We start from the raw sequence: 24234 nt of genomic DNA, 5'->3' as shown, positions 1-24234 counted from the left end.
TTGAGTATAAGAACTAAAACCGCAACTGGTTTCCATAAGCTAAAGTAGTGGTTCCTTACTAGAAGATACAAAGCCAAAGACTCATACGGACTTCGGCTAACCCATGAAAGCTTTGAGAAGCTATTAAAAAGCTTGGTTATTGTTTCAGAGTCAAATATGACTACATGTCATGTGTATGATTGAGTATAAGAACTAGAATATCAACTTGATCTTGAAAGCCTAAGTAGTATCTCCTTGTTAGAAGATACAAAGCAAAAGACTCATACAGAGTTCGACTACACCATCAAAGCTTTGAGAAGCAATAAGAAGCTTGGTTAGTGTTTTGGAGACAAATATGAATAGATGTCATTTGTATGATTGAGTATAAGAACTAGAACCGGAACCGGTTCCCAAAAGCTAAAGTAGTATTTCCTTGTTAGAAGATACATAGCCAAAGACTCATACGGAGTTCAGTTACACCAATAAAGTTTGGAAAAGCAATAAGAAGCTTGGTTAGTATTTTGGAGTCAAATATGACTAGATGTAATGTGTATGATTGAGTATAAGAACTAGAACTGCAACTGGTTCCTAAAAGCTAAAGTAGTGGTTCCTTATTAGAAGATACAATGCCAAACACTCATACGAACTTCGGCTACACTATCAAAGCTTTGAGAAGCAATAAAAAGCTTGGTTAGTGTTTCAGAGTCAAATATGACTATATGTCATGTGTATGATTGAGTATAAGAACTAGAATCTCAACTAGATCTTGAAAGCCTAAGTAGTATCTCCTTGTTAGAAGATACAAAGCAAAAGACTCATACGGAGTTCGGCTACACCATCAAAGCGTTGAGAAGCAAGAAGAAGATTTGTTAGTGTTTCGGAGACAAATATGACTAGATGTCATGTCTATGATTGAGTATAAGGACTAGAACCACAACCAGTTCCAAAAAGCTAAAGTAGTGCTTCCTTGTTAGAAGATACAAAGCAAAAGACTCATACAGACTTCGGCTACACCATCAAAGCTTGGAAAAGCAATAAGAAGCTTGGTTAGTATTTTGGAGTCAAATATGACTAGATGTCATGAGTATGATCGAATATAAGAACTAAAACCGCAACTAGTTTCCATAAGCTAAATTAGTGGTTCCTTATTAGAAGATACAAAGCCAAAGACTCATATGGACTTCAGCTACACCATTAAAGCTTTCAGAAGCAATAATAAGCTTGGTTAATGTTTCATAGTCAAATATGACTACATGTCATGTGTATGATTGAGTATAAGAACTAGAATCTCAACTGGATCTTGAAAGCCTAAATAATATCTCCTTGTTAGAAGATACAAAGCAAAAGATTCATACAGAGTTCAGCTACACCATCAAATCTTTGAGAAGCAATAAGAAGCTTGGTTAGTTTTTTGGAGTCAAATATGAATAGATGTCATTTGTATGATTGAGTATAAGAACTAGAACCGGAACCGGTCCCAAAACCTAAAGTATTGTTTCCTTGTTAGAAGATACAAAGCAAAAGACTCATACGGACTTCGGCTACACCATCAAAGCTTGGAAAAGCAATAAGAAGCTTGGTTAGTATTTTGGAGTCAAATATGACTATATGTCATGTGTTTGATTGAGTATAAGAACTACAACCGTAATTGGATTCCATAAGCTAACGTAGTGGTTCCTTATTAGAAAATACAAAGCCAAAGACTCATACGGACTTCGGCTACACTATTAAAGCTTTGAGAAGCTATAAAAAAGCTTGGTTATTGTTTAAGAGTCAAATATGACTACATATCATGTGTATGATTGAATATAAGAACTAGAATCTCAACTGGATCTTGAAAGCCTAAGTAGTATCTCCTTGTTAGAAGGTACAAAGCAAAAGACTCATATAGAGTTCGGCTACACCATCAAAGCTTTGAGAAGCAATAAGAAGCTTGGTTAGTGTTTTGGAGTGAAATATGAATAGATGTCATTTGTATGATTGAGTATTAGAACTAGAACCGCAACCGGTTCCCAAAAGCTAAAGTAGTATTTCCTTGTTAGAAGATACAAAGCCAAAGACTCATACGGACTTCGGTTACACCAATAAAGTTAGGAAAAGCAAAAAGAAGCTTGGTTAGTATTTTGGAGTCAAATATGACTAGATGTCATGTGTATGATGGAGTATAAGAACTAGAACCGCAACTGGTTTCCAAAAGCTAAAGTAGTGGTTCCTTATTAGAAGATACAACGCCTAAGACTCATACGGACTTCGGCTACACTATCAAAGCTTTGAGAAGCAATAAAAAGCTTGGTTAGTGTTTCAGAGTCAAATATGACTATATGTCATGTGTATGATTGAGTATAAGAACTAGAATCTCAACTGGATCTTGAAAGCCTAAGTAGTATCTCCTTGTTAGAAGATACAAAGCAATAGACTCATACGGAGTTTGGTACACCATCAAAGCTTTGAGAAGCAAGAGGAAGTTTTGTTAGTGTCTTGGGACAAATATGACGAGATTTCATGTGTATGATTGAGTATAAGGACTAGAACCGCAACCGGTTCCGAAAAGCTAAAGTATTGCTTCCTTGTTAGAGGAAACAAAGCCAAAGACTCATACGGACTTCTGCTACACCATCAAAGCTTTGAAAAGCAAAAAGAAGCTTGGTTAGTATTTTGGAGTCAAATATGACTAGATGTCATGTGTAATTTTGAGTATAAGAACTAAAACCGCAATTGGTTTCCATAAGCTAAAGTAGTGGTTCCGTATTAGAAGATACAAAGCCAGAGACTCATATGGACTTCGGCTACACCATCAAATCTTTGAGAAGCTATAAAAAAGCTTGGTTATTGTTTCATAGTCAAATATGACTACATGTCATGTGTTTGAGTGAGTATAAGAAATAGAATCTTAACTGGATCTTGAAAGCCTAAGTAGTATCTCCTTGTTAGAAGATACAAAGCAAAAGACTCATATAGAGTTCGGCTACACCATCAAAGCTTTGAGAAGCAAAAATAAGCTTGGTTAGTATTTTGGAGTCAAATATGACTAGATGTCATGTGTATGATGGAGTATAAGAACTAGAACCGCAACTGGTTTACAAAAGCTAAAGTAGTGGTTCCTTATTAGAAGATACAAAGCCTAAGACTCATACGGACTTCGGCTACACCATCAAAGCTTTGAGAAGCAATAAAAAGCTTGGTTAGTGTTTCAGAGTCAAATATGACTATATGTCATGTGTATGATTGAGTATTAGAACTAGAATCTTAACTGGATCTGGAAAGCCTAAGTAGTATCTCCTTGTTAGAAGATACAAAGCAAAAGACTCATACGGAGTTTGGTACACCATCAAAGCTTTGAGAAGCAGGAGGAAGTTTTGTTAGTGTCTTGGGACAAATATGACGAGATGTCATGTGTATGATTGAGTATAAGGAATAGAACCGCAACCGGTTCCGAAAAGCTAAAGTATTGCTTCGTTGTTAAAGGATACAAAGCCAAAGACTCATACGGACTTCTGCTACACCATCAAAGCTTTGAAAAGCAAAAAGAAGCTTGGTTAGTATTTTGGAGTCAAATATGACTAGATGTCATGTGTATTATTGAGTATAAGAACTAAAACCGCAATTGGTTTCCATAAGCTAAAGTAGTGGTTCCGTATTAGAAGATACAAAGCCAGAGACTCATATTGACTTCGGCTACACCAACAAATCTTTGAGAAGCTATAAAAAAGCTGGTTATTGTTTCAGAGTCAAATATGACGACATGTCATGTGTTTGAGTGAGTATAAGAAGTAGAATCTTAACTAGATCTTGAAAGCCTAAGTAGTATCTCCTTGTTAGAAGATACAAAGCAAAAGACTCATATAGAGTTCGGCTACACCATCAAAGCTTTGAGAAGCAATAAGAAGCTTGGTTAGTGTTTTGGAGTCAAATATGAGTAGATGTCATTTATATGATTGAGTATAAGAACTAGAACCGCAACCAATTCCCAAAAGCTAAAGTAGTATTTCCTTGTTAGAAGATACATAGCCAAAGACTCAAACGGACTTCGGTTACACCAATAAAGTTTGGAAAAGCAATAAGAAGCTTGGTTAGTATTTTGGAGTCAAATATGACTAGATGTCATGTGTATCATTGAATATAAGAACTAAAACCGCAACTAGTTTCCATAAGCTAAAGTAGTGGTTCCTTATTAGAAGATACAAAGCCAAAGACTCATACGAACTTCAGCTACACCATCAAAGCTTTGAGAAGCAATAAAAAGCTTGGTTAATGTTTCAGAGTGAAATATGACTACATGTCATGTGTATGATTGAGTATAAGAACTAGAATCTCAACTGGATCTTGAAAGCCTAAATAGTATCTCCTTGTAAGAAGATACAAAGCAAAAGATTCATACAGAGTTCGGCTACACCATTAAATCTTTGAGAAGCAATAAGAAGGTTGGTTAGTTTTTTGGAGTCAAATATGAATAGATGTCATTTGTATGATTGAGTATAAGAACTAGAACCGGAACCGGTCCCAAAACCTAAAGTATTGTTTCCTTGTTAGAAAGCAAAAGACTCATACGAACTTCGGCTACACCATCAAAGCTTAGAAACGCAATAAGAAGCTTGGTTAGTATTTTGGAGTCAAATATAACTATATGTCATGTGTATGATTGTGTATAGGAACTACAACCGTAATTGGATTCCGTAAGCTAAAGTAGTGGTTCCTTATTAGGAGATACAAAGCCAAAGACTCATACGGACTTCGGCTACACTAAGCTAAAGTAGTGGTTCCTTATTAGGAGATACAAAGCCAAAGACTCATACGGACTTCGGCTACACTATCAAAGCTTTGAGAAGCTATAAAATAGCTTGGTTATTGTTTAAGAGTCAAATATGACTACATATCATGTGTATGATTGAATATAAGAACTAGAATCTCAACTGGATCTTGAAAGCCTAAGTAGTATCTCCTTGTTAGAAGGTACAAAGCAAAAGACTCATATAGAGTTCGGCTACACCATCAAAGCTTTGAGAAGCAATAAGAAGCTTGGTTAGTGTTTTGGAGTGAAATATGAATAGATGTCATTTGTATGATTGAGTATTAGAACTAGAACCGCAACCAGTTCCCAAAAGCTAAAGTAATATTTCCTTGTTAGAAGATACAAAGCCAAAGACTCATATGGACTTCGGTTACACCAATAAAGTTAGGAAAAGCAAAAAGAAGCTTGGTTAGTATTTTGGAGTCAAATATGACTAGATGTCATGTCTATGATGGAGTATAAGAACTAGAACCGCAACTGGTTTCCAAAAGCTAAAGTAGTGGTTCCTTATTAGAAGATACAAAGCCTAAGACTCATACGGACTTCGGCTACACCATCAAAGCTTTGAGAAGCAATAAAAAGCTTGGTTAGTGTTTCAGAGTCAAATATGACTATATGTCATGTGTATGATTGAGTATAGGAACTAGAACCGCAGCCGATTCCTAAAAGCTAGAGTAATGTTTCCTTGTTAGAAGATACAAAGCCAAAGAGTCTTACGGAGTTTGGTACACCATCAAGGCTTTGAGAAGCAAGAGGAAGTTTAAGAACTAGAACTGCAACCAGTTTCCAAAAGCTAAATTAATGGTTTTCGGCTAAAGATACGGATTTTTGGCTACACCATCAAAGCTTTGAAAAGCAATAAAAAGCTTGCTTAGTGTTTTAGCGTAAAATATAACTATATGTCAAGTGTATAATTGAGTATAAGAACTAGAATCTAACTTGGATCTTGAAAGCTTAAGTAATGTTTCCTTGTTAGAAGATACAAAGCCAAAGACTCGTACGGACTTCGGCTTCACCATCAAAGCTTTGAGAAGCAATAAGAAGCTTGATAGGTGTTGTGGAGTCAAATATGACTATATGTCATGTGTATGATTGAGTATAAGAACTAGAACCGCAACCGGTTCCCAAAAGCTAAAGTAATGTTTCCTTGTTAGAAAATACAAAGCCAAAGACTCTTACGGATTTCGGCTACACCATCAAAGCTTTGAGAAGCAATAAGAAGCTTGGTTAGTTTTTTGGACTCAAATATGACTAGATGTCATGTGTTCGATTGAGTATAAGAACTAGAACCGCAACAGGTTCCCAATAGCTAAAGTAGTGTTTCCAAGTTAGAAGATACAAAGCAAAAGACTCATACGGACTTCGGCTATACCATCAAAGTTTATGAGCAATAAGAAGATTGGTTAGTGTTTTGGAGTTAAATATGACTAGATGTCATGTGTACGATTGAGTTTAACAGCTAGGACTGCAACTGGTTCCCAAAAGCTAAAGTAGTGTTTTCTTGTTAGAAGATACAAAGCCAAAGACGCATACGGACTTCGGCTACACCATCAAATTTTTGAGAAGCAATAAGGATCTTGGTTAGTTTTTTGGAGTCAAATATGACTAGATGTCATGTGTATGATTGAGTATAAGAACTAGAACCGCAAACGGTTCCAAAAGCTAAAGTAGTGTTTCCTTGTTAGACGATACGAAGACAATGACTCATACGGACTTCGGCTTCACCATCAAAGCTTTGAGAAGCAGGAAGAATCTTGGTTAGTGTATGGGAGTCAAACATGACTAGATGTCATGTATATGATTTAGTATAAGAACTAGAACATGAATCTGTTCCCAAAAGCAAAAATAATGTTTTCTTGTTAGTATACCATCAAAGTGTATGAGCAATAAGAAGCTTGGTTAGTGTTTTGGAGTTAAATATGACTAGATATCATCTGTATGATTGAGTATAAGGAAACAGTACTACTTTAGCTTTTAGGAACTAATTGTGGTTCTAGTTCTTATATAGAATCATAGACATGACATCTAGTCATATTTGACTCCAAAACACTAACCAGGCTTTTTATTGCTTTTCAAAGATTTGATGGTGTAGCCGAAATCCGTATGAGTCTTTGGCTTTGTATCTTTAACAAGGAACCACTACTTTAGCTTTTGAGAACCGATTGCGGTTCTATTTCTTATACTCAGTCATACACAGGACATCTAGTTATATTTGACTCCAAAACACTAACCAACCTTCTTATTTTTTCTCAGAGCTTTGATGGGTAGCCGTTCGTATGAGTCTCATGGTTTGTATTTTCTAACAAGGAAACAGTACTACTTTAGCTTTTCGTAACCGATTGCGGTTCTAGTTCTTATATAGAATCATACATATGACCTCTAGCCATATTTGACTCCAAAACACTAACAAAGATTCTATTGCTTCTAAAAGCTTTGATGGTGTAGCAGAAGTACGTATGAGTCTTTGGCTTTGTATCTTCTAACTTGGAAACACTACTTTAGCCTTTGGGAACCAGTTGCGATTCTATTTCTGTTACTCAATCGAACACATGACATCTAGTCATATTTGACTCCAAAAGACCAACCAAGCTTCTTATTGCTTCTCAAAGCTTTGATGGTGTAGCCAAAATCCGTAAGACTCTTTGGCTTTGTATCTTCTAACAAGGAAACATTACTCTAGCTTTTAGGAATCGGCTGCGGTTCTAGTTCCTATACTCAATCATACACATGACATCTAGTCATATTTGACTCCAAAACACTAACTAAGCTTCTTATTGCTTCTCAAAGCTTTAATGGTGTAGCCGAAGTCAGTATGAGTCTTTGGCTTTGTATCTTTTAGAAGGGAAACTCTACTTTAGCTTTTGGGAACCGATTGCGGTTCTAGTTCTTATACTCAATCATACACATGACATCTAGTCATATTTGACTCCAAAACCCTAACCAAACTTTTAATTGCTTTTCAAAGATTTGATGGTGTAACCGAAGTCCGTATGAAGCTTTTGTTTTGTATCGCTAACATGGAACCACTACTTGAGCTTTTGGGAACCGGTTGCAGTTCAAGTTCTTATACTCTGTCATACACATGACATCTGGTCGTATTTAACTCTCAGACACTAACCAAGCTTCTTATTGCTTCTCAAAGTTATGATGGTGTAGCCATTCGTATGGTTCTTTGGGTTTGTATCTTCTAACAAGGAAACTCTATTTTAGCTTTTGGGAACCAGTTGCAGTTCTAGTTCCTCTACTCAATCATACACATGACATCTAGTTTTATTTTATTCCAAAACGCTAACCAAGCTTCTTATTGTTTCTCAAAGAATTGATGGTGTAGCCGAAGTCCGTATGACTCTTTGGATTTGTATCTTCTAACAAGGAAACATTACTTTAGCTTTTTGGAACCACTACAAGAATATGGATTATTTATAGCACTATAATATAGCAGTTAACCATGTTGTGCTATAATTTATAACCGGCTAAACTTTTATAGCGTTTGGTAATTTCACAACGCTATAATCTCGTACCCGGTAAATAAAAAATGACGCGGGTCATGTTTTTGAATTTAGGGTTATTGTTCTATAGCATTACCATTAATTAAACGCTACCTAATGTAATAGCGCGGATTAATTTTGTTGCCGCCGAAACAAAAAAATTAGCCTAAAAATATTCTAAGTGAAAAAACTATTTGTGTTCTTTCTCGACTGTTTCCCTCCCTATTCGTGTTCTTCCCTATTCATGTTCTGCTCTAATCGATTCTTCTTCTCTCTGTCTCACTTTGTGTTCGTGTTCTTGCTCAACGACTCTATTCAATCTCTCTTGACGACTCTCGCTACTCCTTAGCTTCTCAGTCACAGATCTGTTTCTAATTTGAGAAGGTTATGTGCCTTTTCTAATCGATTTAGGGATTGCATGTCCAAATTCTCTTGTTTGAGCATCGATTTGGGGTTTTAATCAGTTTTAGGGTTTCGTTTTCAGGTTCTCAGAAGCTTTTGGTAGCCGTGTCTCGAAGATTTCAATGGTTTCTATTTGACAGGTATGTTATTTTGACTTAGTTTGAATAGATTTCTGTAGTTCTTAGTTTGCATATATCGATTTGAGTTTCTTTCAGAATTGAACTTGAGGATTCACTTGTATTGATTTGAGTTTCTAATAGAATTGAACTTGAGTATTCACTTAGCTTGTATCGATTTTGAATGTCATATAGCTTTGAACTTGAGTATTCACTTGTATCGATTTGTGTTTCTTATAAAATTGACCTTGAGTATTCACTTGTATCGATTTTGAACTTGAGTATTGATTTTGAATTTGAACTTGAGTAATAACACAGAACTTGAATTGATAGTGAACTTGAGTTTATGAAATTTCTCATTTTGTCTTTGCTCTTTGAGTTTTGTTTGCTTATATAGCTGAATGCTAATATATATATATATATATATATAAGTAATATCATATATATGGGGTTGGAGCTTGGTGGTCTTTTAAAAATGGATAAGTCATGGGTATGGCTGCCAAGGAATAGCATTGAGTATGAGAAAGGAGCAACAACTTTTGTTTACGCATCATCGAGAAGTCTGGGAGATCATGCTGAAATGTTTTGTCCATGTATTGATTGCCGGAATCTGTGTCATCAACCAATTGAGACTATTTTGGAGCATCTAGTTATTAAGGGAATGGACCATAAATACAAGAGAAATAGTTGTTGGAGTAAGCATGGGGAGATACGAGCTGATAAGTTAGAAGTTGAGCCTAGTAGTACTACTAGTGAATGTGAAGCTTATGAGCTGATTAGAACAGTTTATTTTGATGGAGACGTCCATTCTGATTCTCAGAATCAGAATGAAGATGATAGTAAGGAGCCAGAAACAAAAGAAGAAGCTGATTTTAGGGAGAAGTTAAAGGAAGCTGAAACTCCACTATATCATGGCTGTCCGAAGTACACTAAGGTGTCTGCAATTATGGGGCTTTACCGCATCAAAGTGAAGAGTGGGATGTCAGAGAATTATTTTGATCAACTTTTGAGCTTAGTGCACGACATACTACCAGGAGAGAATGTGCTGCCAACATCAACAAATGAGATCACTAAGATCAAATGAGCTTAGTGATCAAACATCCTGAAGATGTTTGGTTTTGGGTATGATATCATTCACGCCTGTCAGAATGATTGCATCTTATACAGAAAGGAGTATGAGCTGAGGGATACTTGTCCAAGATGCAATGCTTCCAGATGGGAAAGGGATAAACACACAGGTGAAGAGAAGAAGGGGATTCCAGCTAAGGTACTGAGGTATTTTCCAATCAAGGATAGATTTAAGAGAATGTTTAGATCCAAGAAAATGGCCGAGGATCTACGGTGGCATTTCAGTAATGCTAGTGATGATGGTACAATGCGAAATCCTGTAGACTCTTTGGCTTGGGCTCAAGTGAATGATAAATGGCCACAATTTGCTGCTGAAGCTAGAAACCTGAGATTGGGACTTTCTACTGATGGGATGAATCCGTTCTCTATTCAAAACACTAAGTATAGCACCTGGCCAGTTTTGATTGTTAACTACAACATGGCTCCAACGATGTGTATTAAACCAAGGTTAGAAAGACTTCCGCTGTGTAATAAGAAAGCAAATATAGAATTTAGCCTCGTAAAGGCAATTCTATGGTTAATCGCAAAAAATTAAGAGGTTCGGCCGGGAGAAGGCGCAAACTTGAGTACACGGTCGCCGGACGCCGAGACGTCCGGGACTGGGTCTCACAGCCCTTGGTTCTAGTTCTTACACTCAATCATACCCATTACATCTAGCTATAATTGTCTCCTAAATATTAACCAAGCTTCTTCTTGCTTCTCAAACCTTTGATGGTGAAGCCAAAGGCTGTATGAGTCTTTGGCTTTGTATTTTCTAACAAGGAAACACTACTTTAGCATTTGGGATCATATTGCGGTTCTTGTTCTTATACTCAATCATACACATGAAATCTAGTCATTTTTGACTCCAAAGCACTACCCAAGCTTCTTCTTGCTTCACTAAGCTTTGATGGTGTAGCCGAAGTCCGTATGTGTGTTCCGCTTTGTATTTTCTAACAAGGAAACACTTCTTGGGGTTTTATGATCCGGTTGCGGTTCTAGTGCTTATACTCAATGATACACAAAACATCTAGTCATATTTCACTCCAAAACAGTAACCAAGCTTCTTCTTGCTTCTCAATGCTTTGACGGTGTTACCAAAGTCCGTGTGAATCTTCGTCTTTGTATCTTCAAACAAGGAAATACAAGTTTAGCTTCTGGGATCCGGTTGCAGTTCTAGTTCTTATACTCAATCATACACATGACCTCTAGTCATATTTGAATCCAAAACAGTAACCAAGCTTCTTCTTGCTTCTTAAAGATTTGATGGTGTAGCCGAAGTCGGTATAAGTCTTTGGATTTACATCTTCTAACAAGGAAACATTTGTTTGGCTTTTAAGACCCGGTTGTGGTTCTAGTTCTTATACTCAAATTTGACTCTCAAACACTAAACAAGCTTCTTCTTGCTTCTCAATGCTTTGATGGTGTAGCCGAAGTCTGTATAAGTCTAGGGTTTGTATTTTCTAACAAGGAAACACTACTTTAGCTTTTTGGATCCGATTGCAGTTCTAGTTCTTATACTCAATCCTACACATCACATCTAGTTATAATTGACTCCTTAACACTAACCAAGCTTTTTCATGCTTCTCAAATCTTTGATGGTGAAGTAGAAGTTTTTATGAGTCTTTGGCTTTGTATTTTCTAACAAGGAAACACTACTTTAGCTTTTGGGATCAGTTTGCGGTTCTAGTTCTTATACTCAATCATCACATGACCTCTAGTCATATTTGACTCCAAAACACTAAACAAGCTTCTTCTTGCTTCTCAATGCTTTGATGGTGTAGCCTAACTCCGTATGAGGTTTTGGTTTTGGATCTTCTAATAGGGAAACACTACTTTAGCTTTTGGGATCCGGTTGAAGTTCTAGTTCTTATACTCAATCATCCACATTACATCTAGTTATAATTGACTCTTAATCACAAACCAAGCTACTTCATGCTTCTCAAAGCATTGATGATGAAGCTGAAGGCAGTATGAGTCTTTGGCTTTGTATTTTCTAACAATGAAATACAACTTTAGTTTTTGGTATCCGGTTGCGGTTCTAGTTCTTATACTCAATCATACACATGACATCTAGTCATTTTTACTCCAAAAACACTATCCAAGCTTCTGCTTGCTTCTCAAAGCTTTGATGGTGTTGCCGAATTCAGTATGTGTCTTTGGGTTTGTATCTTCTAACAAGGAAACACTTCTTAAGGTTTTAAGATCCGGTTGCGGTTCTAGTTCTTATACATAATGTTACACATGAGATCTAGTCATATTAGATACCAAAACATTAACCAAGCTTCTTCTTGCTTCTCAAAGCTTTGATGGCGTTTCCACATTCCGTGTGAATCTTCGGCTTTGTATCTTCTAACAAGGAAACACTAATTTAGCTTTTGGGATCTTGTTGCGGTTCTAGTTCTTTTACTCAATCATACAAATGACATCAAGTTATATTTGACTCCCAAACACTAAACAAGCTTCTTCTTGCTTCTCACTGCTTTGATGGTGTAGCCGAAGTCCGTATGAGTCTTTGGCTTTGTCTCTTCTAACAAGGAAACACTACTTTACCTTTTGGGATCCGGTTGCGGTTCTAATTCTCATACTCAATTATACAAATGACATCTAGTCATATTTGACTCCAAGACACATACTAAGCTTATTCTAGCTTCTCAAACCTTTGATGGTGTATCAAAAGTTTGTATGAGTCTTTTGCTTTGTATCCTCCAACAAGGAAACACTACTTAGGCTTTTAAGATCCAGTTGTGGTTCTACTTCTTATACTCAATCATACACATGACATCTAGTCATATTTGACACAAAAACACTAACCAAGCTTCTTCTTGCTTCTCAAAGATTTGATGGTGTAGCCGAAGTCAATATCTATGAATACTAACCGTTTGAAGAGGTAATACGAAGAGCTGTGAGATTAGCTCCAGCCTTAGTGGTTGAGTTGGAAACTAGGATATCCTCAAGTGTGTTGGTTTGCTATCTAGATTTTTTAATAGTCGGATTAAGTGGAACCTGCAGCATTCGTCAACTAGACAATAATCTAAAGAAATATAGATCATGATTCCAAAGGGTAGAGATTTTTTAATAGTCGGATTAAGTGGAACCTGCAGTTTTTGGAGATTTGAAACACTTATTGACGAAATTAGGAGGTGAGTAGCTTTGCCGTTTCGGAGGTGGAGCAAAGGGTAGAGGTGCGGTGGGAGACGTGGCTGTAGTGCCTGGAGTATCATCACTAAACTCAACCCGAAAACTAGCTCTAACAAAGAACTCCGGCTTAGCCATCTCTATAGATCGATTCTCAACAACGAATCTGGAGCTTGCTTCATGTGGACGCTTGGTGTTGTTGAGTACCTGTTCTGAGACAACCATTATCTTTGTCTTGTCATCTTAATTCTCTGGAGCATCATCTCGTAGCATATCACTCTGAAGAGGGGGTGATAACTTATCTATATCAACCGGAGGCAACTGAAGTAGAGTCTCATCCATGATACCCATGCAATGCATCTCAGGAATCTCATGCTTAGACACTCAAGGCAGTAGACAAGGAACTTGTGGTGTGTAGACTTGTCTAGTGACAGGTGGAGATGCAAGGCATATAGGTGGTGTCTGAGTCCATTGTCGATCGACACTAGGTGAGTGTCGAACGACACCACTGTCTGGAATCAATCATGCTCTGTCAAATGTCAACACTGGCCTGTCTGTTTGGTGTTGGTGTGATCGACATGAGGTGGGTGTCGTTCGATACCATCGAGAATTAGTGCCTCCTCTACGAAATTATCGATTCCACTCGACAAAGTCAAAACAGAGTCGTCAAGATTAATTGGTGTCGATCGACACCCTGATGTATCGATTAACAGTGAGACATTTCCTACAACTGGAATAGATGAAGTCCGAGCTGAACTTTCGCGCTGAAGTATTGGATTGAGTTGCTTTCCGCTGCGTAGTGTGACTGCATTGATAGAGGCTAATGGAGGTGATAGCTCGGAGATATGAGAGCGTAGATTGTCAAACTTGCTATTTATATATGTGTAGAGAGAATCATGTTTGCTTTCAAGCTTTGTGGAGAGAGAATCATATTTGCTATCAACCTTTGTGAAGCCTGCAAGAAGCTGCGTAAACATAGACTCCATTCTGGTCTCTGATGAGGGAGGAGGGGGGGGGGGCTTGGGAAGGAGCAGAAATTGCTGAAACAAGAGTCTCTTTGCTTGCGGTGTCAAATTCATGTGTCGAAAGACTAGTTAAAGCATTGGTAATGAGGAGTAATGCTTCACTAGTAGTTCTTGTCATGAAGTTACAGTAGCTTGCTGCATCAAGTTGAGTCTGGTATGGCATGATTATCCCTCTTTAGAAGATATTGATGAGTTGGCTCTCTTGGAAACCATGATAAGGACATTCTCTCTGATAGGATTTGAATCTGATCCAAGCTGCCTTCAAACCTTCTGTTGGAGCTTGAGAAAAAGAAGAGATCTTCTCCTGCAGTAATTTTGTCACTGAATCATCAAGGAAGTGGATCATGAATGCATTCTTCGTGTCAGTCCAATTGGTTAGTGAACCTGGTTCTAGCTGTCGCAGCCATAATGTTCCTCTACCCGCGAGAGAATGTGGGAAGAGTTTGCAAAGAAGATAATCAGCTGGTACACCTGCTGCTTTGATTGAGGACACTAAGTCTTCGAAGACTTCCAGATGATCTAGTGGTGATTCATTAGAATGTCCTCGAAACTTTCATCGTGAAACAAGAGTATAGTAGGCATGGTGAATAGCAAAGTCTTCTCTTGCAAAAGGAGGTAGGCGGATCGCTGATAGATTGGAGTAGAAAAGATCAACTCTGTTGAAGTCACCTATGGTAGCTGGTCTGTTCTGTAGATGGTGAATAGCAAAGTCTTCTCTTGCAAAAGGAGGTAGCTGGATCGCTGATAGATTGGAGTAGAAAAGATCAGCTCTGTTGAAGTCGCCTATGGTAGCTGGTTTGTTCTGCAGATGGTGTCGATCGACACCTAGTTGGTGTCGGTCGACACTATCGTCGAAATCTGCCAGCAGTTTGTTGCGTTCCATCTTTTAACTCCCTTGTCACAGGAAAAAGAAGAAAGAAAACGCGTGAGAAACAAAATAAAGAAAAATAAAAGCTAGTCTAAATTCTACACCTAGTCTAATGGTGAATAAAAGAGAACTTCGGCAACGGCGCCAAATTTGATATAGGTCAAATTAATCTTAAGACCACTCTCTCAAATAAAGAGGTCGGTTGCAGCACTTAGGGATTGAATTCACAAAGTTCTCGGATCACGCAATAGACTAATGGCAAATCGAATTATGCTAAGTAAAACACTAAATAAAATAAAGGGAAACAAAATTAAGCAATAGCAATCGATTGGATGGTTGTAAAACAAGATAATAAAAGCGTCAGCCTTAGGGAATTTTCAGGAAATAGATGATAGTAGATCTAGAAATAACTAAATTGTTATCGAACCGTTCTCAAACTCAAACTATGATTTTAGAGTAACCGGTGGCATTCCGCGAAACTCTCTATACTTAGAGCTAAGATAACCGGAGAAGCCGAGAAATCCTAAACTAAAGCATGCATTATTATCAAGTTTGATTAGTTCACCTAGTATCTAAAGAAGAGCCCTTCTATGAGCCTACATGTTCTTTCTTAAATGCCTATGTTCATCTATGATGGATCAAATAACAAGTACCTATGGCGGGCATACCTATTATCTAATATCAAGTTCTAGTTAGCTACTCTAGAATTAACATTAAGCATAATCAAGATGAAGAATCCTACAGATAACCTAACAAGGGGGCAATCTACTAAATCATCTAAATCCCTAATGAGAAACCCTAAACCTAACAAGTGGATAACTTAGACATGATCAAAGAAACACAAATCATAGTCTGAATAAGAAATCAATGATGAAAATAACAAGAGAAAAGAGTAAGAAAGATCCAAAGGGAGTTTCTACAGGGTTTTGCTCCCAAAGTACAAAAGAGATATAAAATAGCCTCTCCAAGCTTAGGTCTAAAACAATGACCTAAAAACTATATAAATGTCTTTAAAACGTGTTGGGCCTTAATTAAACATAGGAGAAAGTTCTGGGCCGAATTTGAAAATCTTCAAAACATCAATAAGTTGCGTCTCAAATACGTGCGTTTTCGTCTCCAGATTGCTTCTGCAGCTTAAGTTGTCAGTTGATTTCTAGGATGCTCCATAATATCCAAATGCATCCCAAACATGTAAAGACCTGAAAAGGATTAGAAAAGACTCTAGAAATAACAAATAGACTCTAAAACCTAAACCTAAAACATAATTAAAAACGGTAAAAATAGGGATATATCAATTAAGAACAACTAATCCAGAAGGGATCTATAAATCAAACTCAACCACATAGCATACTGCGAATTCTAACTACTCTAACCCATCCTCAGAAACCTAGTCACTACTCAGACATCATTGCATAAAGCATAAACGATGATAAGAATGAAAACATGATAGCAATTGAGTAATAGCAAGATGATAACAGAATGCAAGGTCTCCAAGTGCAACAAAAAGTTTTCAAAAATTTTGCACTCCACTGGATTGTGTACTCGATCTCTAGGCCTTTTGTAGAGTAAAGTCTTTATGAGTCTTTGGTTATGTATTTTCTAACAAGGAAACACTACTTTAGCTTTTGGGATCCGTTTGCGGTTCTATATCTTATACTCAATCATACACATGACATCGAGTCATCTTTGACTCCAAAACACTAAACAAGCTACTTCTTGCTTCTCAATGCTTTGATGATGTAGCCGAAGGCCGTATGAGTTTTTGGTTTTGGATCTTCTAATAAGGAAACACTACTTTAGCTTTTGGGATCCGGTTGCGGTTCTAGTTCTTATACTCAATCATACACATTACATCTAGTTATAATTGACTCTTAAACACTAACCAAGCTTCTTCATGCTTTTCAAAGCATTGATGGTGAAGCCAAAGTCCGTGTGAATCTTCGGCTTTGTATCTTCTAACCAGGAAACACTAATTTAGCTTTTGGGATCTTATTGCGGCTCTAGTTCTAATACTCAATCACACACATGACATCTAGTCATATGTGACACCAAAACACTAACCAAGCTTCTTCTTGCTTCTCATAGATTTGATGGTGTAGCCGAAGTCCGTATAAGTCTTTGGATCTGCATCTTCTAACAAGGAAATACTTCTTAGGCTTTTAAGATCCACATGATGGTGTAGCGGTTCTAGTTCTTATACTCAATCATACACATGACATCAAGTTTTGTTTGACTCCCAAACACTAAACAAGCTTCTTCTTGCTTCTCAATGCTTTGATGGTGTAGCCGAAGTTCGTATGAGTCTTTGGCTTTGTCTCTTCTAACTACGAAACATTACTTTACCTTTTGGAATCCGATAGCGGTTCTAATTATTATACTCAATCATACAAATGACATCTAGTCATATTTGACTCCAAGACACCAACTAAGCTTCTTCTAGCTTCTCAAACATTTGATGGTGTAGCAAAAGTTTGTATGAGTCTTTGGCTCTGTATCCTCGAACAAGGAAACACTACTAAGGTTTTAAGATCCACTTGTGGTTCTACTTCTTATACTCAATCATACACATGACATCTAGTCATATTTCACACCAAAACACTAACCAAGCTTCTTCTTGCATCTCAAAGATTTGATGGTCTAGCGAAAGTGCGTATAAGTCTTTGGATTTACATCTTCTAACAAGGAAACATTTGTTTGGCTTTTCAGATCTGGTTAAGGTTCTTGTTCGTATACTCAATCATACACATGACATCTAGACAAATTTCACTCTCAAACACTAAACAAGCTTCTTCTTGCTTCTCATAGATTTGATGGTGTAGCCGAAGTCCGTATGAGTCTTTGGCTTTGTCTCTTCTAACTACGAAACATTACTTTACCTTTTGGAATCCGATAGCGGTTCAAGTTCTTATACTCAATCATACACATGATATCTAGTCATATTTGACTCCAAAACGCTAAACAAGCTTCTTCTTGCTTCTCAATGCTTTGATGGTGTAGACGAAGTCCTTATGAGTTTTTGGTTTTGGATATTCGAATAGGGAAACACTACTTTTACTTAACCTTTTGGGATCTTGTTGCGGTTCTAGTTCTTATACTCAATCATACACATGACATCTAGTCATTTTTTACTCTAAAACACTATCCAAGCTTCTTCTTTCTTCTCAAAGCTTTGATGGTGTAGGCGAAGTCCGTATGTGTCTTTGGCTTTGTATCTTTTAACAAGGAAACACTTCTTAGGCTTTTAAGATCCGGTTGCGCTTCTAGTTCTTATACTCAATGATACACATGACATCTAGTCATATTTGACACCAAAACACTAACCAAACTTCTTCTCGCTTCTCAAAGATTTGATGATGTTTCCAAAGTCCGTGTGAATCTTCCGCTTTGTATCTTCTAACAAGGGTACACTAATTAAGATTTTGGGATCCGGTTGCGATTTTAGTTCTTATAATCAATCATACACATGACCTCCAGTCATATTTGAATCCAAAACAGTAACCAAGCTTCGTCTTGCTTCTCAAAGATTTGATGGTGTAGCCGAAGTCCGTATAAGTCTTTGGATATGCATCTTCTAACAAGGAAACACTTCTTTCGCTTTTAAAATCCGGTTGCGATTCTAGTTCTTATACTTAAACATACACATTACATTGACTCCCAAACACTAAACAAGCTCGTTCTTGCTTTTTAATGCTTTCATGGTGTAGCCGAAGTCCGTATGAGTCTTTGGCTTTATATCTTCTAACAAGAAATCTCTACTTAGGATTTTAAGTTCTTGTTGGGGTTCTAGTTCTAATATAAAATCATACACATGACATCAAGTTATTTTCACTCCCAAACACTAAACAAGCTTCTTATTTCTTCTCAATGCTTTGATGGTGTAGCCGAAGTCCGTATGAGTTTTTGGCTTTGTCTCTTCTAACAAGGAAACACTTCTTTACCTTTTCGGATCCGATTGCGGTTCTAATTCTTATACTCTATCATACAAATGACATCTAGTCATATTTGACTCCAAGACACCAACTAAGCTTCTTCTAGCCTCTCAAACATTTGATGGTGTAGAAGAAGTGTGAGACCTTGTTGCGGGACACGGGCGTTACAAGAAGTTTGTATGAGTCTTTGGCTTTGACTCCTCTAACAAGGAAACACTACATAGACTTTTAAGATCCAGTTGTGGTTCTACTTCTTATACTCATTCATACACATGACATCTAGTCATATTTGACACCAAAACCCTAACCAAGCTTCTTCTTGCTTCTCAAAGTTTTGATGGTGTTGCCATAGTCCGTGTGAATCTTCGTCTTTGTATCTTCTAACAAGGAAACACTACTTTAGCTTTTAGGATCTTGTTGCGATTCTAGTTCTTATACTCAATCATACACATGACCTCTAGTCATATCTGAATCCAAAACAGTAACCAAGCTTCTTCTTACTTCTCAAAGATTTGATGGTGTAGCCGAAGTCCGTATAAGTCTTTGGATCTGCATCTTCTAACAAGGAAACATTTCTTTGGCTTTTAAGATCCGCTTCCGGTTCTAATTCTTATACTCAAACATACACATGACATCTAGACATATTTGACTCCCAAACACTAAACAAGCTTAATCTTGCTTCTCAATGCTTTGATGGTGTAACCGAAGTCTGTATGAGTCTTTGGCTTTGTATCTTCTAACAAGATAACACTACTTAGGATTTTAAGATCTTGCTGGGCTTCTAGTTCTAATATTCAATCATACGCATGACATCAAGTTATTGTGATTCCCAAACACTAAACAAGCTTCTTCTTGCTTCTCAAAGCTTTGATAGTGTTGCCATAGTCCGTGTGAATCTTCGGCTTCGTATCTTCTAACAAGTAAACACTACTTTAGCTTTTGGGATCCAGTTGTGGTTCTACTTCTTATACTCAATCATACACATGACCTCTAGTCATATATGAATCCAAAACACTAACCAAGCTTCTTCTTGCTTCTCATAGATTTGATGGTGTAGCCGAAGTCCGTATTAGTCTTTGGATATGCATCTTCTAACAAGGAAACACGTCTTTCGCTTTTAAGATCCGGTTGCGATTCTAGTTCATATACTCAAACATACACATGATATCTAGACATATTTGACTCCCAAACACTAAACAAGCTTGTTCTTGCTTCTTAATGCTTTCATGGTGTAGCCGAAGTCCGTATGAGTCTAAGGCTTTGTATCTTTTAACAAGAAAACACTAATTTACATTTTGGGATCCTTTTGCGGTTCTAGTTCTTATACTCAATCATACAAATGACATCTAGTCATATTTGACTCCAAGACACCAACTAAGCTTCTTCTTGATTCTCAAACCTTTGATGGTGTAGAAGAAGTTTGTATGAGTCTTTGTCTTTGTATCCTCTAACAAGGAAACACTACTTAGCCTTTTAAGATCCGTTTGTAGTTCTAGTTCTTATACTTACTCATACAAATGACCTGAAGTCATAGTTGACTCCAAAACATTAACCAAACTTCTTCTTGCTTCTCAAAGCTTTGTTGGTGTAGCCAAAGTCCGTATGAGTCTTTGACTTTGTATCTTCTAACAAGGATACACTACTTGGGCTTTTAAGATCCGGTTGTGGTTCTAGTTCTTATACTCAAACATACACATGACATCAAATTATATTTAACTCCAAAAAACTAACCAAGCTTTTTTTTTTGCGTCTTATAGTTTTGATGGTGTAGCAGAAGTTTGTATGAATCTTTGGCTTTGTATCTTAAACAAGAAAACACTACTTAGGCTTTTAAGATCTTGTTGCGGTTCTAGTTCTCATACTCAATCATACACATGAGATCAAGTTATATTTGACTCCCAAACACTAAACAAGCTTCTTCTTGCTGCTCAATTCTTTGATAGTGTAGCCGAAGTTTGTATGAGTCTTTGGCTTTGTCTCGTCTAACAAGGAAACTCTACTTTACCTTTTGGGATCCGGTTGCGGTTCTAATTCTTATACTCAATCATACAAATGACATCTAGTCATATTTGACTCCAACACACCAACTAAGCTTCTTCTAGCTTATCAAACCTTTAATGGTGTAACAGATGTTTTTATGAGTCTTTGGCTTTGTATCCTCTAATAAGAAAACACTACTTAGGCTTTTAAGATCCAGTTGTGGTTCTACTTCTTATACTCAATCATACACATGCCATCTAGTCATATTTGACACCAAAACACTAACCAAACTTCTTCTTGCTTCTCAAAGCTTTGATGGTGTTGCGAAAGTCAGTATGAATCTTCGGCTTTATATCTTCTAACAAGGAAACACTAATTTAGCTTTTGGGATCTGGTTGCGATTCTAGTTCTTATACTTAATCATACACATGAACTCTAGTCATATTTGAATCCAAAACAGTAACCAAGCTTCTTCTTTGTTCTCAAATATTTAATGGTGTAGCCAAAGTCCATATAAGTCTTTGGATCTGCATCTTCTAACAAGGAAACACTTTTTTGTCTTTTAAGATCCGGTTGCGGTTTTAGTTCTTATACTAAAACATACACATGACATCAAGTTATATTTGACTCCCAAACACTAAACAAGCTTCTTCATTGTCTCAATGCTTTGATGGTGTAGCCGAAGTCCGTATGAGTCTTTGGTTTGTCTCTTCTAACAAGGAAACATTACTTTACATTTTTGGGTCCTTTTGCGGTTCTAGTTCTTATACTCTATCATACAAATGACATCTAGTCATATTTGACTCCAAGACACCAACTAAGCTTCGTCTTGATTCTCAAACCTTTGATGGTGTAGCAGAAGTTTCTATGTGTCTTTGTCTTTGTATCCTCTAACAAGGACACACTATGATAATAGGTTTTTCTGGTCAATTATCCTAAAACACCAATCATGTCGTTGTAGTATTTTAGGTGTCAATCCAAATGGGTGTGATGCAAACAGATGAAATGTGATCAGAAGTCACTAAGTCAAGCCAAGCAATAACAGTTTTGGGGTTTCTAACAGTCCTAAGCGAACATGTAGAAAACAGAAGCAATAACAGAATTACTAAAATCACTCGACCACAACAGGCTGATGCCAGAAGTAGGATGTGGTCGAGTAACAGGTCGAGTAACAGACAAGATATGAAACAGCTATACTCGACTGCACAGTCTGTTGCCAGACACTAGGTGTGGTCGAGTATACTGGTCGAGTAACAGACAGGAAACAAGACAATCTTACTCGACTGCACAGTCTGTTGCAAGACACTGGGTGTGGTCGAGTAAGATGGTCCAGTGATTGTAAAAACTAAGAAACAGGCAATGAGAACGATTAAGCGATAACGATAAAACAGAGAAATAAGATAGACGAAAAATTCCTAAGGATGGGGTAATCGAGTAGAGTGGTATCCTAGCCTATTTGAATGGTTAATAAGCGCAATCAAGCTATCCCTAGACAACAGGTTCAACAACAGATCAATTCACTCCCGTGATAGAAATCCTCAAGCAAAGCTAGCCCAAACTAATTCCCATTAACGGAATCTAACTATGCAGGCAATAAGAACTGACTGATAAAGTCAATAAACGCTCTAAACGGCAAATCCCTTGGGATAGAGACGCATATCTCAGGAACTAGTGGATCAAGCATTCCATCGAACACCTTCTGGGTGCGGGAATGCTTGGGATCGAATTCCAATTGATCAGAAAGAAATAAGCAGTAAACGCAACTAGTCCTAAAGGGATTCAATCAATTCTAAAACTTAACCATTCTACAGACTACGGATTCCACAACTACTCTATCCTATCCCTAAGAATTCTAAGTCACTACTTAGACAACATGCTCAAAGACATAAACGCAGATAAACGATAATATTGCATAAGTAAAGAGAGAAAGAGTAGAGAAACAAGATGACAAATGAAATCAAATGCGGAATCTGAATAACTTGGAAAAATCTCGAATTACAGGTTGTAAAAGCAAAAGCGGCGCAGTAGAGTAAAACAGAAAATAAAACTAAAGCAAAAACTCAATGTCGACTAGATGTCTCAGGACAGAACCCTAAGACATCTATTTATACAAAACGAAATAAAATGATAGTAGACGGGCCAATAACCTAATCGCTCGGCCCATAGAGAGATAATGGGCCGAGATGGGCTTCGTGATCCGATGGAAGTCCAGGCCGCTTCCAAACACTTTGTCTTCTCCTCTTCTCTTCCTTGTGCTCAGCTTGTCTGGTTGAGTGCGGATTTGAGTAGACTGTGAAGACGTGATCGAGTGTCCGGTCGAGTGATGCTGATGGTGGTGAGTGATGATACTCGACCAGGGGGTCGAGTAACTTGGTAGAGTGAATGGTCGAGTGATGGTGATGGTGTGGCGAAGTGATACTTGACCGTGGGGTCGAGTGGTGTGGTAGAGTGAACGGTCGAGTGTTGTCAGGTGGTGTGGTGAACTGATACTCGACCAGGGGGTCGAGTAGTGTCATCGAGTGGCCTGACCTGAGGTTACTCGACCTGGTGGTCGAGTGGATGGGGAGAATGGCTCCAAAGTCACTCGACCTGGGGGTCGAGTATGTGGGAAGAATGGCTCCAAAGTCACTCGACCTGGGGGTCGAGTATGTCTTCTTGTTCTGGCTCGTTTCTTCCAATTTGCTTGCAAACAGCTCCAAATCACCTGAAAAAAACTCAGAAATGCAATATGTATGCAAAGCTATCCTAATCATGCAAAGTATGCAAGGATGATGAGAAATGATATAAAACAGTGATGAATGATACGAAACTGGACTCAAAACGATGATGAATGGACATTGAAAACATGCAAATTATAGATATATCAACTCTCCCAAACTTAGTCTTTGCTTGCCCTCAAGCAAATAAGAAGACATAGTTGAAGGAGAGGAGTGAAGGCGGGGACTCAGAACCAAAGCATATGATAGAGCAAATAAAATCAATGTCCAAGTTGGTAGTTTTAAGATGCGATATGATTGAATATTACTCAAAAACGTTAGTCATGCCTTGTTATCAATCAATCCGTCTCTTATACTCGACCTACACATGCTTTCAAATCTACCAATCCCTTTAACATTCATTAGTTCTGGAATGTGAATCAAGCAGTGCATCATGAATGAACTCATTTGGCTAAGGTGAAGGTCAAGAGACAAAGATGGTCCCTAACAGAATAGGCTTAAGTAACAGGGGATCCCTCAAGAATGATTGAGCTTTGGTAGAATGCTAAAGGTAAGTCCCAGGTTATGCATACAAAGATAAGATCCCATCTACCCAGAGTATAACAATGAAGTTCTAATGGTAATCCCAACTCTTGTCCCAACTTAACTCTACCCTTTGCACTCATGAATCTTTCAAACTCTTTTTCATATCATTCT

The 24234-nt window shown here is 37.6% G+C and overlaps 3 pseudogenes across 3 annotated transcripts; 1 reads left to right on the top strand and 2 right to left on the bottom strand.

Moving 5' to 3' along the window:
• Positions 1 to 9249: 9249 nt before the first annotated feature.
• Positions 9250 to 10368, top strand: AT4G06196 (annotated as a pseudogene; the record flags this gene model as incomplete). Its single annotated transcript has 1 exon — positions 9250 to 10368.
• A 2894-nt stretch (positions 10369 to 13262) lies between these two features.
• AT4G05918 lies at positions 13263 to 14927 on the bottom strand (annotated as a pseudogene; the record flags this gene model as incomplete). Its single annotated transcript has 1 exon — positions 13263 to 14927.
• An 8041-nt stretch (positions 14928 to 22968) lies between these two features.
• Positions 22969 to 23970, bottom strand: AT4G05640 (annotated as a pseudogene; the record flags this gene model as incomplete). The annotated part of the gene is made up of 2 exons: positions 22969 to 23525; positions 23904 to 23970.
• Between the last annotated feature and the right edge of the window lie 264 nt (positions 23971 to 24234).

The sequence above is a fragment of the Arabidopsis thaliana genome, chromosome 4, assembly GCF_000001735.4.
Source record: "Arabidopsis thaliana chromosome 4, partial sequence".
Taxonomy (NCBI): Eukaryota; Viridiplantae; Streptophyta; class Magnoliopsida; order Brassicales; family Brassicaceae; genus Arabidopsis; species Arabidopsis thaliana.
This window is presented reverse-complemented; position numbering and strand designations above follow the sequence as displayed.